Below are 20265 nucleotides of genomic sequence, written 5' to 3'. Positions count from 1 at the left end.
GTGGTCGCCGCGCCGCCCGCCTAGGTCACCGCGCCCTGCCGGCCTCGGCCTCGGCCCCTGCACGTGCCGGCGTCACCCGTGGTGCTCCGCCTTGGTTCGCCAGCCCCTGGCCGAGGCGCCGCCGTTCCCCGCGTGCTCGCCGATTGCCCGCCTCTTCTCCCGCGCCTCCGGTCACCAAAAGCTCGCCATGGCCGCCGTTCCCCTGCCCGATGTGCTGCTGCTGTTGGCATGCTGCGTTGCTCTGGTGCGTCGCTGCCGTGTGCCGTTGCTGCTGCCGAGCTTATGCTGTTGCTCTTGCTGTCGTGGTTGTTGCCTGCAGGTTGCTGTTGATGTTCATGCTGCTAGGCTGCTTCGTGCTGGTTGCTTGCTGCGCTTGCTTGCTAGTCTGCTTGATAGATGCTAGTAGCTGCTATAGTTAGTTGTTGTTGGATGTTGCTTGTGCCGTTGCTGCTGGATGCTAGCTAATGCATCTCTTGGTATTGTCTGCTGCCGATGCTAGCTGCAGTTGTTGCTTGTTACTGCTTGCTTGCGTAGCTTGATGCTTGCTGTTTGCTGCTAGGCTAGTTGATGTTGCTTGCCGCTAAAATGCTTGCTAGATGTGCTAGTTGCTGTTGCTAGAATTTCTAGTTGTAGCTGCTGCTTGCCTGGCTAGCTAGCTAGTTGCTGTAGATGCTATTGCTTGCTTGCGTGTAGCTGTTGCTCTTAGTTGCTGCCGCTTGTAGCCGTGGACTCCGTTGCTAGCTTGTGCTGCTGTTTGCCGCCGCCGAGTGCGCCATTCCCTCCTTCATGGTTCCGACAAGACCCGAGTACCACGACGACAACTACTTCCACGACGACCCCGACGACCCCGGAACGTGTTCGACTACCGATGTGAAGACCGTGAACCGACGCCGAAGACCGTGAACCAACGCCGAAGACCGTGAACCATGACGCCGAGCGAACGACTACCATCGACGAGACCCGAGTACCTCGACTTCCATGACTTACACGACGATCGTTGATCTCCTTCACCGCTACGAACCGATCCTCTCCGATTCGCACGCGTCGAAGGTATACCGATGAGACGTGTCGTGTAACGAATGCATGTGTTGTATGAGTTGAATACATGTATGCACCGTATGTTGCCCGTAGCACGTTGTCTTCTTCCGTCGTGCCTCGACACATGGGAACCCGAGATACGGGATCACCCCATTCTTTATTTAGCGTTCCCGCACACGCTCCCTATCCGTTGCCTCCGATACCCCCTTGAGTTATCGGGATAGGAACGTTGCCGTGGCATCGTTTTCATTTTGCCGCCATGGTTCCCTCTCGCTCGTCGTGGCGACACCTATTTCTTTCTCTTCTTGCCCGCGTTATGAATTCGCATGCATGACGCATTCATGGCATATACATCTTGTGTTGCATGTTCTTGTGCCGTAGCTCCGTTCTAAGTCCCACGTGCTGTCAACTAGTATGACAGGTAGAATCATCGCTTCACCCTTGCCATGTTAATTACAATTTAATATTGCCGTGTAAATAATCGGGAGTGAATTAAATAATTAATCGTGGAGTTTCGTCAATATGTAACTCGTTCCATATCGAGCTTCACTTAATGTGTAGTGTTTGCGTGATGTGAATTGCCATGCCATCCCTTGCATCGATGAACTGATCATGCATCATATTAGGGTATGCATCATGTTGTGCATCATGTGGTGAATATTTGTGTTGATGTTTGTTTCCGGTTTGCTCCGTTCCGATAGAGTTCCGCAAGCGTGTCAGGATGTGAGGACCCATTCGACTACGTTGGTTCGCCGACTTCACGGAGTTGTTCTTCTTCCAAGCGGGATCTCACGCAAGATGACCATTTCCCCAGATAACATTACTATCATTGCCATGCTAGTTTTATCGCTTCTATCGTGTATGTCTCGTTGCCTAGCACATGTTAAAAATCAGCCTCACAACAATGCCATGATTACCTTCAACTTGTTTGACCTAGCAAACCACTGATTGGCTATGTTACTGCTTGCTTAACCATGTTGTTAGCGTTGCTAGTTGCAGGTGCATTGCTTCCATCTGATAACATGGGTTCCTTGTCTTATCACCATATTAAATGCTATTTAATTTAATGGACCTATATACTTGGTAAAAGGTGGAAGGCTCAGCCTTTCTAGCCTAGTGTTTTGTTCCACCTTTGCCCCCTTAGTTTTCGGCTACCGGTGTTATGTTCCATAAACGAGCGCTCCTAACACGATCGGGGTTGTTATGGGGACCCCCTTGATAATTCGTTTTAGATTAAAGCTGGTCTGGCAAGGCCCAACTTTGGTACTACATTTTCCTAATAACTAAAGAACTGCATAGGGAGTAATTAACCCGAGGATAATTTAATCAACCCCCGGGCCAGTGCTCCTCATGAGTGTTGGTCCACCCACCTAGCAGTTGGCGGTGCCACCACGGAGCAACTCGAGGTTTGGTTCCCGTCCACTTTGCATAGACGGTGTGTCCTGAGAACGAGATACGCGACTCCTATCGGGTTCGTCGACACACCGGGTGGCCTTGCTGGATTAATTTTACCTTTGACGAAATATCTTGTGCATCGGGATTCCGGTGATGCTTTGGGTAATCTCAGAGTTGAGGTTTTCCACTAGGGAATTCGACGAGATCGCGAGCTTCGTGATTGAGGATTTCTATGCGGCTTGTGGTAATTTGTGATGGACTAGTTGGAGCACCCCTGCAGGGTTAAATATTTTCGGAAAGCCGTGTCCGCGGTTATGTGGCAACGTGGAAACTTTGTTTAACACTGGTTCTAGATAACTTGAAGTTAACTTAATTAAAATATGCCAACTGGGTGCGTAACCGTGACTGTCTCTTTCGTGAGTTCCTTCTCCGATCAAGGACACGGTGGGGTTATGTCTGACGTATGTAGGTGTTCAGGATCATTCTTTTTGATCATCAGTAGTCACGTCCGCTATGCGTAGATCTTCGCCCTCTTATTTCTTGTACTCGTAAGTTTAGCTACCAAATACATGCTTAGCCGCGGCTGCAACCTCACCACTTAACCTTACCTCACCCATTAAGCTTTGCTAGTCTTGATACCTTTGGAAATGAGATTGCTGAGTCCCCTGTGGCTCACAGATTACTACAACACCAGTTGCAGGTACAGGTAAAGGTTACTTGACGCGAGCACGTTGATTGTTCATTTGGAGTTGCTTCTTCTTCTTCTTCTTCTTCTTCATCGATCTAGGATGGGTTCCAGGCCGACAGCCTGGGATAGCAAGGATGGACGTCGTTCTTCTTTTCTCGTTTGTTTTCGTCTGTAGTCGGACCCTGCTCTTCTTATCGATGATTATGTATTGTACTGATGTGACCGTGATGTAGCTTGTGGCGAGTGTAAGCAAATTCTATTATATATCTCTTCTTTTCAGTACATGTACTTGTAACGATATCCATTCTTGCGACACGACGAGATGCGCTTCTATCCGTGACAAGGCCCCGTGCCAAATTGAGGATAAGGTCGCATCTTGGGAGTGACAACTAGAGTCAATAATCTAGTTACATTGTGATGTATCGAACACCCATAGCATTATGGTGTTGATCATGTTTTGCTCGTGGAAGAGGTTTAGTCAACGGGTCTGCAACATTCAGATCCGTGTGTACTTTACAAATCTCTATCACTCCACTCAGGACATGGTCCTGGATGGAGTTGTAGCAGCGTTTGATGTGCTTCGTCTTCCGGTGAAACCTGGGCTCCTTGGCTTTGGCAATGGCCCCAGTGTTATCACAGAAGAGTGTCATTGGACCCGACGCGCTTGGAACCACTCCAAGGTCGGTGATGAGCTCCTTCATCCAAATTCCTTCATGAGCCGCTTCTGAAGCAGCTATGTACTCCGCTTCACATGTAGATGCTGCCACGACTTCTTGCTTGCTGCTGCACTAGCTCACTGCCCCACCATTCAACACATATACATATCCGGTCTGTGACTTAGAGTCATCCGGATCTGTGTCGAAGCTAGCGTTGACGTAACCCTTTACGACGAGCTCTTCGTCACCTCCATAAAGGAGAAACATTTCCTTAGTCCTTTTCAGGTACTTAAGGATATTCTTGACCGCTGTCCAGTGTTCCATACCGGGATTACTTTGGTACCTCCCTACCAAACTTATGGCAAGGTTTATATCAGGTCTGGTACACAACATGGCATACATTAGAGAGCCTACGGCTGAAGTGTAGGGGACATAACTCATCTTCTCTCTATCTGCTGCCGTGGTCGGCGACTGAGTCTTACTCAATCTCATACCTTGCAAAACTGGCAAGAACCCTTTCCTTGAGTTTTCCATATTGAACTTCTTCAATATCTTGTCAAGGTATGTACTTTGCGAAAGACCTATGAGGCGTCTTGATCTATCTCTATAGATCTTGATGCCTAATATGTATGCAGCTTCTCCAAGGTCCTTCATTGAAAAACTCTTGTTCAAATAGGCCTTTATGCTCTCCAACATCTCTATATTATTCCCCATCAATAATATGTCATCCACATACAGTATGAGGAACGCTACAGAGCTCCCACTCACTTTCTTGTACACACAGGCTTCTCCGTAAACCTCTATGAACCCAAACGCTCTAATCACCTCATTAAAGTGAATGTTCCAACTCCGAGATGCTTGCACCAGCCCATAGATGGAGCGCTGGAGCTTGCACACTTTGGTAGCACCCTTAGGGTCAACAAAACCTTCTGGTTGCATCATATACAACTCTTCCTTAAGGTCCCGTTAAGGAGCGCTGTTTTGACGTCGATTTGCCAAATTTCATAATCATAAAAGGCGGCAATCGCTAATATGATTCGGACTAATTTCAGCTTCACTACGGGAGAGAAAGTCTCTTCGCAGTCAACTCCTTGAATTTGTCGAAAACCCTTTGCAACAAGTCGAGCTTTATAAACGGTTACATTACCGTTTGCATCAGTCTTCTTCTTGAAGATCCATTTATTTTCTATGGCTCTCCGGTCATCGGGCAGGTCCACCAAAGTCCATACTTTGTTCTCATACATGGATCCTATCTCGGATTTCATAGCTTCAAGCCATTTGTTGGAATCCGGGCCCGCCATCGCTTCTTCGTAGTTCGAAGGTTCACCGTTGTCTAACAACATGATTTCCATCACAGGGTTGCCGTACCACTCTGGTGCGGAGTGTGCCCTCGTGGACCTTCGCGGTTCAGTAGTAACTTGATCTGAAGCTTCATGATCATCATCATTAACTTCCTCTTCAGTTGGTGTAGGCGCCACAGGAACAACTTCTCGCGCTGCGCTACTATCCTATTCGAGAGGGGGTGTAATTACCTCATCAAGTTCTACCTTCCTCCCACTGAATTCTTTCGAGAGAAACTCTTTCTCTAGAAAGGATCCGTTCTTGGCAACAAAGATTTTACCTTCAGATCTAAGATAGAAGGTATACCCAATAGTTTCCTTAGGGTATCCTATGAATACGCATTTCTCCGCTTTGGGTTCGAGCTTTTCTGGTTGAAGTTTCTTCACATAAGCATCGCAGCCCCAAACTTTAAGAAACGACAACTTAGGTTTCTTGCCAAACCATAGTTCATACGGTGTCGTCTCAACGGATTTAGACGGTGCCCTATTTAAAGTAAATGCTGCAGTTTCTAATGCGTATCCCCAAAATGTTAGCGTAAGTCGGTAAGAGACATCATAGATCATACCATATCTACTAAAGTGTGATTACGACGTTCAGACACTCCGTTGCGTTGCGGTGTGCCAGGCGGTGTCAGTTGTGAAACGTTTCCACACTTCCTTAGGTGTGTGCCAAACTCGTGACTCAAATATTCTCCTCCACGATCAGATCGTAGACATTTAATTTTTCTGTCACGTTGATTCTGAACCTCACTCAGAAATTCCTTGAACTTTTCAAACGTCTCAGATTTGTGCTTCATCAAGTAGATATACCCATACCTACTCAAATCATCGGTGAGAGTGAGAACATAACGATAGCCACCGCGAGCTTCAACGTTCATTGGACCACACACATCAGTATGTATTATTTCCAATAAGTCGGTTGCTCTCTCCATTATTCCTGAGAATGGAGTCTTAGTCATCTTGCCCATGAGGCACGGTTCGCATGTGTCAAATGATTCAAAGTCAAGAGACTCTAATAGTCCATCGGTATGGAGCTTCTTCATGCGCTTAACACCGATATGACCAAGGCGGCAGTGCCACAAGTATGTGGGACTATCATTATCAACTTTACATATTTTGGTACTCACACTATGAATATGCGTAACATCACGATCGAGATTCATCAAGAATAAACCATTTACCAGCGGAGCATGACCATAAAACAAATCACTCATATAAATAGAATAACCATTATTCTCTGACTTAAATGAGTAGCCGTCTCGCATTAAGCAAGACCCTGATACAATGTTCATGCTTAAAGCTGGTACTAAATAACAATCATTAAGGTTTAAAACTAATCCCGACGGTAGATGTAGAGGTAACGTGCCGACGGCGATCACATCGACCTTGGAGCCATTCCTGACGCGCATCGTCACCTCGTCCTTTGCCAGTCTCCGCTTATTCCGCAGTTCCTGCTTTCAGTTGCAAATGTGAGCAACAACACCGGCATCAAATACCCAGGAGCTACTACGAGCGCTGGTAAGGTACACATCAATAACATGTATATCACATATACCTTTAATGTCGCCGGCCTTCTTGTCCGCTAAGTATTTGGGACAGTTCCGCTTCCAGTGACCTTTTCCCTTGCAATAGAAGCACTCAGTCTCATGCTTGGGTCCATTCTTTTTCTTCTTCCCGACATCTGGCTTACCGGGCGCGGCAACGGCTTTGCCGTCTTTCTTGAAGTTCTTCTTACCCTTGCCCTTCTTGAAACTAGTGGTCTTGTTGACCATCAACACTTGATGCTCTTTCTTGATTTCTACTTCTGCAGACTTGAGCATCGAGTACAACTCGGGAATGGTCTTCTCCATCCCTTGCATGTTGTAGTTAAGCACAAAGCCTTTGTAGCTTGGTGGGAGAGACTGGAGGATTCTGTCAATTATAGCATCATCCGGAAGTTCGACTCCAAGTGACGTCAGACGACCGTGTAACCCAGACATTTTGAGCATGTGCTCACTGACAGAACTGTTCTCCTCCATATTACAGCTAAAGAACTTGTCGGAGACTTCATATCTCTCGACACGGGCATGAGCTTGAAAAACTAGCTTCAGCTCTTGGAACATCTCATATGCTCCGTGTTGCTCAAAACGCCTTTGGAGCCCCGTTTCTAAACTGTATAACATGCCATACCTAACCAGAGAGTAGTCATCACTCCACGTTTGCCAGACGTTCAGAATGTCCTGGGCTGCTGCGGGAGCGGGAGGGTCACCTAGCGGCGCATCAAGGACATAAGCCTTTTTAGCTGCTTCAAGGATGAGCTTCAAGTTGCGAACCCAGTCCGCATAGTTACTACCATCATCTTTCAGCTTGTTTTTCTCTAGGAATGCGTTGAAATTGAGGTTGACGTTGGCCATCTACAATATTTATAAAGACAACTTTTAGACTAAGTTCATGACAATTAAGTTCATTTAATCAAATTAAGTATGAACTCCCACTTAAATCGACATCCCTCTAGTCATCTAAGTGATACATGATCCATGTTGAATGACCCGTGTCCGATCATCACGTGAGATGGACTAGTCACCATGGTAAGCAACTTCATGCTGATCGTATTCAACCATACGACTCATGTTCGACCTTTCGGTCTCGTGTATTCGAGGTCATGTTTGTACATGCTAAGCTCGTCGAGTCAACCTAGGTGTTTCGCGTGTGTAAATCTGGCTTACACCCGTTGTATGCGAACGTTAGAATCTATCACACCCGATCATCACGTGGTGCTTCGAGACAACGATCCTTCGCAACGGTGCACACTTAGGGGAATACGTTCTCGAAATTTCAAGAGGGATCATCTTATTATGCTACCGTCGTTCTAAGAAATAAGATGAAAAACATGATAAACATCACAATGCAATCATATAGTGACATGATATGGCCATTATCATCTTTGCTCTTTTGATCTCCATCTTCAGGCATCGCATGATCATCATTGTCACTGGCGTTGCATCTCATACAATATCATCGTAGTAAGCACATGGCGTTGCATCTTATACAATAAATTAAGACAACTCGTATGGCTCCTGCCGGTTGTCATACTCATCGACATGCAAGTCGTGAAACCTATTACAATAACATGATCATCTCATACATCATACATGAAACATCATAACTTTGGCCATATCACATCACATGTCAAACCCTGCAAAAACAAGTTAGACGTCCTCTAATTGTTGTTGGAAGTTTTACGTGGATGATTTGGGTTTCTAGCAAGAACGCTTTCTTACCTACATGACAGCCACAACGATGATATGCCAAAGCTATTTACCCTTCATAAGGACCCTTTTCATCAAATCCAATCCGACTAGAGTAGGAGAGACAAACACCCGCTAGCCACCTTTATGCACGGTGTGCATGTCTGTCGGTGGAACCAGTCTCACGTAAGCGTACGTGTAAAGTCGGTCTGGGCCGCTTCATCCCACAATACCGCCGGAAAAGAATAAGACTAGTAGCGGCAAGCAATTGACAAATCATCGCCCACAACCTTTTGTGTTCTACTCGTGCATAGAATCTACGCATAGAAAACCTAGCTTTGATACCACTGTTGGGTAATGTAGCATAAATTCGAAAAATTTCCTATGCATATTCAGATCTTCCTATGGAGAGACCAGCAACGAGAGAGGGGTAAGAGCATCTTCATACCTTTGAAGATCGCTAAGCGGAAGCGTTGCTAGAACGCGGTTGATGGAGTCGTACTCGCGGCGATTCAGATCGCGGTGTGATTCCGATCTAGTGCCGAACTACGGCACCTCCGCGTTCAACACACGTGCAGCCCGGTGACGTCTCCTGCAACTTGATCCAGCAAGGAGGAGGGAGAGGTTGGGGAAGAACTCCAGCAGCACGACGGCGTGGTATCGATGGAGAGACGAGGTCTCTCGGCAGGGTTTCGCCAAGCACCGACAGAGAGGAGGAGAAAGAAGGGCACGGCTGCGCCGAGGGAGAGGGAAAAGTCTATCTCCCAATGGCCAAAACCCCTCTCTATTTATAGGAGGAGGGGGGAGGGCAGTGCCACCCCTAGGGTTCCCTCCCTAGGAGCTGGCGGCCACCAGATGAGAGAGGGGGGCAGCGGCCAGGGTGGGAGGGGGTGTGGCGCACCACCTGGTGGGCCTAAGGCCCACCTACGCTTAGGGTTGCCCCCTCTCCCCACCACTTGCGCATTGGGCTGGGTGTGGGAGGCACACCAGCCCACCTAGGGGCTGGTTCCCTCCCGCACTTGGCCCATCTAGCCTCTCGGGGTCGTTGCCCCCCTTCGGTGGACCCCCGGGGCCACCTCCGGTGGTCCCGGTACGTTACCGGTGACGCCCGAAACATTTCCGGCGTCCAAACTCATCCGTCCTGTATATCAATCTTTACCTTCGGACCATTCCGGAGCTCCTCGTGACGTCCGGGATCTCATCCGGGACTCCGGACAACTTTCGGGAACCTCGTATAACAATTCCCTATAACCCTAGCGTCATCGAACCTTAAGTGTGTAGACCCTACGGGTTCGGGAGACAGGCAGACATGACCGAGACATCTCCCTGGCCAATAACCATCAGCGGGGTCTGGATACCCATGGTGGCTCCCACTTGCTCCACGATGATCTCATTGGATGAACCAGGATGTCAAGGATTCAATTAATCCCGTATACGATTCCCTTTGTCTGTCGGTATAGAACTTGCCCGAGATTCGATCGTCGATATACTTATACCTTACTCAATCTCGTTACCGGCAAGTCTCTTTACTCGTTCCGTAGCACGTCATCGTGTGACTAACTCCTTCGTCACATTGAGCTCATGATGATGAGTGGGAACCTACTATCAAAATCAAGATAAAAAACAATGAGTGCAATGCTTTGTGTGATTTGGGTGCTAGTGTTTCCGCTATTCCAAAGTCTTTATGTGATATTCTTGGTTTTCATGAGATTGAAGAGTGTTCTATTAATTTGCATCTTGCGGATTCTACTATCAAGAAACCCATGGGAAGGATCGATGATGTTCTTATAGTTGCAAATAAGAACTATGTACCCGTGGATTTCATTGTACTTGACATAGATTGCAATCCTTCATGTCCCATTATTCTTGGTAGACCTTTCCTAAGGACTATTGGTGCTATCATCGATATGAAGGAAGGGAATATTAGATTTCAATTTCCTTTAAAGAAGGGCATGGAGCACTTTCCTAGAAAGAAAATAAGATTGCCTTATGAATCTATGATAGGGCTACTTATGGTTTGAGCACCAAAGATGACTATACGTGATTCCATCACTTTCGCCTAGCAAAGGGCGTTAAACAAAAGCGCTTGTTGGGAGGCAACCTAATGAATCTATCCTTTTTATTTATGTTTTGTGTTTTCCACACTTTCATAATTCTGTTATGATTGTGTTTTTTGTGTTTCTTTTTGCGTTTGTGCCAAGCAAAACTGTTATGATTAGTCTTGGGGATGATCGTTTGGTCATGCTGGAAAAGACAGAAACTTTCTGCTCACGAAAAGAATTTTCATTTTTTTCTGTAAGAGATTTTGAGTTGATTCTTTTTGCTGCTGATTGCTACGCAAATTCTTCAGACTTTCGTAACTTTTAAGAATTTTTGAAGTACCAGAGGTATACAAAACATACAGATTGCTACAAACTGGTCTGCTGTTAACAGATTCTGTTTTTGTTGTGTTGGTTGCTTATTTTGATGAAACTATGGATAGTATCGGGGGTATTAGCCACGGACGATTGAAAGTACAGTAACCCAACATCAGCACAAGTAGAATTTAAGTTTTCTACAGTACCTAAGGAAGTGGTGGTTTGCTTTCTTGTACTAATGTTATCACGAGTTTCTGTTTAAGTTTCGTGTTGTGAAGTTTTCAAGTTTTGGGTGAAGTTCTTATGCACATAGAGATAAAGAGTGGCAAGAGCTCAAGCTTGGGGATTCCCAAGGCACCCCAAGAGATTCAAGGATGCCGTAAAAGCCTAAGCTTGGGGATGCCCCGGGAAGGCATCCCCTCTCTCGTCTTCAATCCATCGGTAACGTTACTTGGGGCTATATTTTTATTCACCACATGTTATGTGTTTTTGCTTGGAGCGTCTTGTATCGTAGGAGTATTTTATTTTTGTTGTGTCACAATCATCCTTGCTGCACACCTATAGAGAGAGACATGCACTCACCGTGATTTTGTCGAGCTTCACTTATATCTTTTGGTAGACAATTCAGCTCACATGTGCTTCACTTATATCTTTTGAGCTAGATACTTTTGCTCTATGTGCTTCACTTATATCTTTTAGAGCGCAGAGGTGCGTAGCTTGGTAGTTTGTCTATGCTTTGAAAGTAGTCTCAAAAGGGGTAGTTATCCAAAGGGATATGAAAACTTCCATCTTCATGTGCATTGAATAGTTAGAGAAGTTTGATTCATCTCAATTAGTTTTGAGTTGTGGTTATGGTAATATTGAAGTCATGCTAGTAAGGTGTTGTGAATCTAGAAACACTTGTGTTGAAGTTAGTGATTCCCGTAGCATGCACGCATGGTGAACCGCTATGTGATGAAATCTGAGCATGATTAGTATATTGATTGTCATCCTTGGCGTGGCGGTCGGGATCGCGCGATGGTTTATACCTACCAACCCTTCCCCTAGGAGTATGCGTTGAATGCTTTGTTTCGATTACTAATAAAACTTCTGCAACAAGTATATGAGTTCTTCATGACTAATGTTGAGTCCATGGTTTAGATGCACTTTCACCTTCCACCATCACTATCTCATAGTGCCGTGCAACTTTCGCCGGTGCACAAAACCCACCATTAGCCTCCCTCAAAACAGCCACCATACCTACCTATTATGGCTTTTTCAAAGTCATTCCGAGATATATTGCCATGCAACTACCACCATGACATGTGACACCACGTCTACTTTGCCTTTGCACAATCGTAAGATAGCTAGCATGATGTTTCCATTGATGTCTATGCCATGCTAGATCATTGCAACGGTACACTACCGAAGGCATTCCATATAGAGTCATCATTACTCTAAGTTTTGAGTTGAAAGTGTGATGATCATCATTAATGGAGCATTGTCCCATGTGAGGAAATAAAAGAGGCCAAACAAGCCCACAAAAAAAAGAGGCCAAAGAGCCCACCAAATAAAAAAATTGAGAGAAAAAGAGAGAAGGGACAATGCTACCACTTTTTCCACACTTGTGCATATTAAGCACCATGATCTTCATGATTGAGAGTCTCTTGTTTTGTCACCACCATATAGCTAGTGGGAAATTTTCATTATATAACTTGGCTTGTGTATTCCAATGATAGGCTTCCTCAAAATTGCCTTAGGTCTTCGTGAGTAAGCAAGTTGGATGCACACCCACTAGTTTTCTTTAAGAGCTTTCACATACTTGTAGCTCTAGTGCATCATTTGTATGGCAAGCCCTACTCATTCACATTGATATCTATTGATGAGCATCTCCACAGCTTATTGATATGCCTAGTTAATGTGACTTTCTTCTGCTTTTTGTCTTGCAACCTCCACTAAATTCCACACCATCTATAGTGCTATAACCATGGCTCACGCTCATGTATTGCATGAGAGTTGAAAATGTTTGAGAAAGTAAAGGTGTGAAACAATTACTTGGCCAATACCGGGGTTGTGCATGATTTAAATTCGTTGTGCAATGATGATAGAGCATAGCCAGACTATATGCTTTTGTAGGGATAAATTTCTTTTGGCCTTGTTATTTTGAAAGTTCATGATTACTTTGCTAGTTTGCTTGAATTATTATTGTTTCCACGTCAATAGAAAACTATTGTTTTGAATCTAATGGATTTGAACATTCACGTCACATAAGAGGAATTGCAAAGGACACCTATGCTAGGTAGCATGAAAGCATCAAAAATTCATTCTTATCACTTCCCTACTCGAGGACGAGCAGGAGTTAAGCTTGGGGATGCTTGATACGTCTCAAACGTATCTATAATTTTTGATGGTTTCACGCTGTTATCTTGTCTTCTTTGGTTGTTTTATGTACCTTTTATATCTTTTTTGGGACTAACTTATTAAGTTCCTTTTTTTTCCGTGTTTTTGACTCTTTTCAGATCTGATTTTGGAATGGAGTCCAAACGGAAGAAAAACCCCGAAATGATTTTTCCCGAACGAAAGAAGACCAGGGTGCTTTTGGGCCAAGCCAGGTGGGCTCCAGGGAGCGCACAAGCCCCCACTCCGCCACCATGGGGGAGGCGGCGGTGGGCAGGCTTGTGGCCTCCCTGGCCGCCCCCTGACCTAGGTTTTGGCCTATAAATTCCCAAATATTCCGCGAAAAATCAGGGGAGCCTCGAAAATACTTTTTCGCCGCCGCAAGCTTCCGTTTCCGCGAGATCTCATCTGGAGACCCTTCTGGGCGCCCTGCCGGAGGGGACTTTTGAGTTGGAGGGCTTCTTCATCATCATCATCGCCCCTCCAATGACTCATGAGTAGTTCACTTCAGACCTACGGGTCCGTAGTTAGTAGCTAGTAGCTAGATGGCTTCTCCAATGATGCGTGAGTAGTTCACCATAGACCTACGGGTCCATAGCTAGTAGCTAGATGGCTTCTTCTCTCTCTTGGATCTTCAATACAAAGTTCTCCATGATCTTCATGGAGATCTATCCGATGTAATCTTCTTTGGCGGTGTGTTTGTCAAGATCCGATGAATTGTGGATTTGTGATCAGATTATCTATGATTTATATTTGAGTCTTTGCTGATTTCTTATATGCATGATTTGATATCCTTGTAAGTCTCTCCGAGTCTTGGGTTTTGTTTGGCCAACTAGATCTATGATTCTTGCAATGGGAGAAGTGCTTGGTTTTGGGTTCTACCATGTGGTGACCTTTCCCAGTGACAGTAGGGGCAGTGAGGCACACATCAAGTAGTTGCCATCAAGGGTAAAAAGATGGGGTTTTATCATTGGTTTGAGATTATCCCTCTACATCATGTCATCTTGCTTAAGGCGTTACTCTATTCTTATGGACTTAATACACTAGATGCATGCTGGATAGCGGTCGACGTGTGGAATAATAGTAGTAGATGCAGAAAGTATTGGTCTACTTGTTTCAGACGTGATGCCTATAGAAACAATCATGGCATAGATATCGTCACGACTTTGCGCGGTTCTATCAATTGCTCGACAGTAATTTGTTCACCCACCGTCTACTTGCTTTCATGAGAGAAGCCACTAGTAAACACTATGGCCCCCGGGTCTATTCACATCCATCGTTTACACCTCCACTTTTACTTTGCTTTGTTACTTTGTTGCTTTCAGTTCTCACTTGGCAAACAATCTATAAGGGATTGACAGCCCCTTCATAGCGTTGGGAGCAAGTTTTTGTGTTTGTGCAGGATCTTGAGATACTCCTCCACTGGATTGATACCTTGGTTCTCAAACTGAGGGAAGTACTTACCACCGCTACGCTACATCACCCTTTCCGCTTCGAGGGAACACCAACGCAAGGCTCCAAGGCCACGGGGGAAATCCTTTGCATACTTGCCTAGGAAGTCCCTTAAGGCGTAGCCGCAGCTGAATGATTCCTGGTGCCGTTGCTGAGGAGTATCAAGCAACACTCCTATTTCTGGCGCCGTTGGAAGGTCTTTTGTTGAAGTAGCAATATCCAAAATCATAATGGGGGTTGTACTGGGACGCGACAACTACCGCCTGAATAGCTGCCTCACGGAGGCGAGCAACCTTCACCTCCCTCTCATACTCCTCTGCCTCTCCTTTGGTTATGTAATATCTCCGTTTTCCCTAAAAGTCAACGAAGGCAGGAGCAGGAAGGGTAATATGGAAAACACGCTGTCAGTTAAATATTAACCGGTATAGGAGGGATTCATTATCCCTCTCAAGGAACTGATAACGTATCATAGCGGCGCGATCAAGGAAAGCTGTGTGGAGTGGGGATGTCCTGTGTGGATGGGCATTCCAAGAGAATTTGCTATGCAAGTGGCATAGATCCCACCGAAGAAATCCCCTTCATTAGCATTATTATTTAGCCTCCTAGCAATTATAGCTCCCATGTTGAAACTTTTATCACCCGTTACTGCTTTCTTAAGAATACTAAGGTCAGGTGCGCAGAGGTGACTATGGTCATGGTTGCCGTTAATGCATCTACCTATGAAGAGGGCAAAATAATGTAAGGCAGGAAAATGAATGCTCCCCATGGTAGCCTGCGTAATATCTCTAGTTTCTCCAACAATTATACTAGAAATAAAATCTCTAACCGAAGACTTAGGAGGGTCATTGGGACTACCCCAATCAGGTATCTTGCATATACTATTAAAATCCTCTAAATTTGAAACAGTATGGATGTTTCACGGCCAACTGAAAATTTGAATCTACGAACAAAAGAGGCAGTAAGTGTAGTATACTGTTCACATTTATTGGAGATGAATTCTTCGAGCCCGGTGTTGCGAAAAAATGTATCAAACTCGTCCTTGAAACCTGCATCAATCATGAATTCATCGGAAGGCCATTCACATGGTTGTACCGGTGCGTTCCTCGGCTGATAAGGATTGGGCTCCCGAATCGCGAGACGGGGACCCCTTTTGCTTGAGGAACCACCATGATAGTTCTTCTTGAACATCTTCCTTTTTCTGAAATAATTCTGAAATTTTTAGTGACTCAAAATAAAAGTGAACAAAGTTTAACAAAACTAATAGCAACTACTCCTACAAGTGCCTAGAGGCCATATCATGCATCAAAACTACTTGGGACCAACTAAAATTAACATGCAAAGCTCAAGAACAGGGTCACCAAGGCAGCAATAATATGCAATGAATAAATCACTAGAATAAAAACTAATTGGACCAATGGAGGGGTCACATACCAAGGAACAATTCCCCGAAACAGTTTGGTGATTGGGGCTTTGCACAAGGAGATCGAAAAATGCAGCAAAATGAGCAAGAACACGGGTTTGAGCCATGGAATGATTTTTTCTGGAGGTAGACGAAGGAGATGGGTGCTGGAATAAGTGGAGGGGGGCCATGTGGGACCCACGAGCCTGCCAGGCGTGCTCAGGGAGGGTGGGCGCGCCTCCTGAGCTCGTGGCCCACTCGTGCATCCCCCTGACTAGTCTTAGAAATTCTTAAACATTTCAGAAAAAATCATACTTGAATTTCAGGTCATTTGGAGAACTTTTTATTTTCAGGTCATTTTTTATTGAATGGATAATACAGAAAACAGGAAAATAATGCTATATTTATTGTTTTTCTACTAAATAACCGAAAGTAAAAGTTGGGAACAGAAGGTTGTGACTTCTAGAGTCATCCATCTTATGGTCATCAAAAGAAATCCGTCAATGAGGTTGATCAAGTCTCCTTGACAAACTTTTTTTCGAATCACATAAAACCGGAGAATTTTCGAATAATCACTAGGTTACCTCAACGGGGGTGTGCATATCCCCAATAACAAGTATATCATATGTCATCTTAACAGTAGGTATAGGGAATTCAAAGCTTCCAATAATAATTGATGAAGATTTTTCAATAGCATTAATGCAATGAACTCGGTATTGTTTCTTCGGAAAGTGCACTGTGTGCTCATTACCATGAACATGGAAAGTGACATTGCCTTTGTTGCAATTAATAACAGCCCCTGCAGTGTTTAAAAAGGGTCTCCCAAGGATGACCGCCATGGCATCATCCTCGGGAATATCAAGAATAACAAAGTCCGTTAAGATAGTAACGTTCGCAACAACAACATGCACATCCTCGCAAATGCCGATAGGTAAATCAGTTGATTTGTCGGCCATTTGCAAAGAAATTTTAGTAGGTGTCAACTTATCCAATTCAAGTCTACGATATAAAGAGAGAGGCATAACACTAACACCGGCTCCAAGATCACATACAACAGTTCTAACATAATTTCCTTCAATGGAGCAAGGTACAGTGGGCACTCCGGGATCACCTAGTTTCTTAGGAGTCCCACCCTTAAAAGTGTAATTAGCAAGCATGGTGGAAATATCAACATCAGGTATCTTTCTTTTATTAGTCACAATATCTTTCATGTACTTAGCATAAGGAGACATTTTAAGCATATCAGTCAAACACATTTGCAAAAAGATAGGTCTAATAATTTCAACAAAGCGCTCAAAATCCTCATCATCCTTTTTCTTGGATGGTTTGGGAGGAAAGGGCATGGGTTTCTGAACCCATGGTTCTCTTTCTTTACCATGCTTCCTATCAATACAATCATTCTTATCATATCTCTTGTTCTTTGGTTGTGGGTTACCAAGATCAACAACAGGTTCAATCTCCACATCATTATCATTACTAGGTTGAGCATCAACATGAACACCATTATCAATATTATCACTAGGCTCATGTTCATCACCAGATTGTGTTTTGGCATCAGAAATAGAAACATCATTTGGATTCTCAGGTGTCACAGCAACGGGTTTACTAGCATGCAAGTTCCTATCATCTTTCTTTTTCTTCCTATTACCAGGATGACTAGGTGCATCAGTATTAACTCCTTGAGAATCTTGTTCAATTCTCTTAGGACGGCCCTCACGATACAAAGGTTCCTGAGTCATTCTACCACCTCTAGTAACAACTCTAACAGAATTATCATTCAATTCATTACGCAAGTCATTTTGAGCCTTAAGTACTTGTTCTACTTGAGTAGTGACCATAGAAGCATGTTTACCAATAAGCTTAAGATCATTAACATCTCTATCCACACAAGCACTTATATGATTAATCATACGAGCATTTTGTTTCAGTTGTCTGCTAACATAATCATTATTTTTTTTTGTTTGGCAACAAAGTTATCAAATTCATCTAAGCATAAGCTAGTAGGTTTATCATAAGGAATATCACTCTCATTGAATCTACAAAGAGAATTTACCTCTACTACCCGTGTCGGGTTATCAAGACCTTGTATTTCTTCAATAGGTGGTAGATTCTTAATATCGTCAGATTTAATACCTTTCTCTTGCATAGATTTCTTGGCTTCTTGCATATCTTCAGGACCGGGGAATAGAATACCTCTTTTCTTCGGAGTTGGCTTCGGAGGTGGTTCGGGAATAGTACAAGCATTATCATTGCTCAAGATATTATTCAATAGAATTTCAGCTTGTTCCATAGTTCGTTCCCTGAAAACACAACCAACACAACTATCTAGGTGGTCCCTAGAAGCATCTGTTAGTCCATTATAAAAGATATCAAGTATTTCATTTTTCCTAAGAGGGTTATCAGGCAAAGCATTAAATAACTGGACAAGCCCCCCCAAGCTTGTGGGAGACTCTCTTCTTAAATTTGCACAAAGTTATATATATCCTGCAAGGCAGCTTGTTTCTTATGGCAGGAAAATATTTCTCAGAGAAGTAGTATATCATATCTTGGGGACTATGCACACAACCAGGAGCAAGAGAAGTAAACCAAGTTTTAGCATCACCCTTTAGTGAGAAAGGAAACAACTTAAGGATATAGTAATAGCGAATTTTTTCCTCATTAGTGAATAGGGTGGCTATATCATTTAGTTTAGTAAGATGTGCTACAACAATTTCAGATTCATAACCATGAAAAGGATCCGATTCAACCAAAGTGATTGACTCAGGATCAATAGAGAATTCATAATCCTTATCAGTAACAAAGATGGGTGAAGTAGCAAACTTAGGATCATATTTCATTCTAGCATTCAGAGATTTTTCTTTCCACTTGCGTAATAAATTCTCAAGATCATAGCTATCCTTACAAGCAAGAAAGTCTCCAGCTACCTCTCCCTCCATAACATAACCCTTAGGTATATTAGGCAATTCATATCTAGGAGAGCTAGGTCTAACAGGTGTCACAGCAGGTTCAACTTCAATAATTTCATCAGTTTCAAAAGTATCAGCAGATTCAGCAGTAACTCTAGCAATTTGTGCATCAAGAAATTCACCCAGTGGCATATCATTATCAAGCAAAGCATCATCATAAGCATCATGGATAGCAGAAGTAGCATCATCAAGCACATGCGACATATCAGAATTACTAGTAGGTGGTGGTGTCGCAAACTTACTCATAACTGAAGGTGAATCAAATGTAGAGCTAGATGGCAGTTCCTTACTGTTGGAAATATGCCCTAGAGGCAATAATAAAATGGTTATTATCATATTTCCTTGTTCATGATAATCGTCTATTGTTCATGTTATAATTGTATTAACAGGAAACAGTAATACATGTGTGAATAAATAGATCACAATGTGTCCCTAGCAAGCCTCTAGTTGGCTAGCTCATTAGTCAATAGATGATCATTGTTTCCTGATCATGGGCATTAGATGTCATTGATAACGGGATCACATCATTAGGAGAATGATGTGATGGACAAGACCCAATCCTAAGCATAGCACTAGATCGTATTGTTCGTATGCTAAAGCTTTTCTAATGTCAAGTATCTTTTCCTTCGATCGTGAGATTGTGCAACTCCCGGATACCATAGGAGTGCTTTGGGTGTATCAAACGTCACAACGTAACTGGGTGACTATAAAGGTGCACTACGGGTACCTCCGAAAGTGTTTGTTGGGTTGGTACGAATCGAGATCGGGATTTGTCACTTCGTGTGACGGAGAGGTATCTCTAGGCCCACTCGGTAGAACATCATCATGAGCTCAATGTGACTAAGGAGTTAGTCACACGATGACGTGCTACCGAACGAGTAAAGAGACTTACCGGTAACGAGATTGAACAAGGTATAGGTATACCGACGATCGAATCTCGGGCAAGTTCTATACCGACAGACAAAGGGAATCGTATACGGGATTGATTGAATCCTTGACATCATGGTTCATCCGATGAGATCATCGTGGAGCAAGTGGGAGCCACCATGGGTATCCAGACCCCACTGATGGTTATTGGCCAGAGAGGTGTCTCGGTCATGTCTGCCTGTCTCCCGAACCCGTAGGGTCTACACACTTAAGGTTCGATGACGCTAGGGTTATAGGGAATTGTTATACGACGTTACCGAAAGTTGTTCGGAGTCCCGGATGAGATGCCGGACGTCATGAGGAGCTCCGGAATGGTCCGGAGGTAAAGATTGATATACAGGACGGATGGTTTCGGACACCGGAAGTGTTTCGGGCGTCACCGGTAACGTACCGGGACCACTGGAGGTGGCCCCGGGGGTCCACCGAAGGGGGGCAACGACCCCG

Source organism: Hordeum vulgare, chromosome 7H (assembly GCF_904849725.1).
Source record: "Hordeum vulgare subsp. vulgare chromosome 7H, MorexV3_pseudomolecules_assembly, whole genome shotgun sequence".
In the NCBI taxonomy this organism is placed as follows: domain Eukaryota; kingdom Viridiplantae; phylum Streptophyta; class Magnoliopsida; order Poales; family Poaceae; genus Hordeum; species Hordeum vulgare.
The sequence above is the reverse complement of the archived record's forward strand: the minus strand, read 5'-3'. Positions refer to the sequence as shown.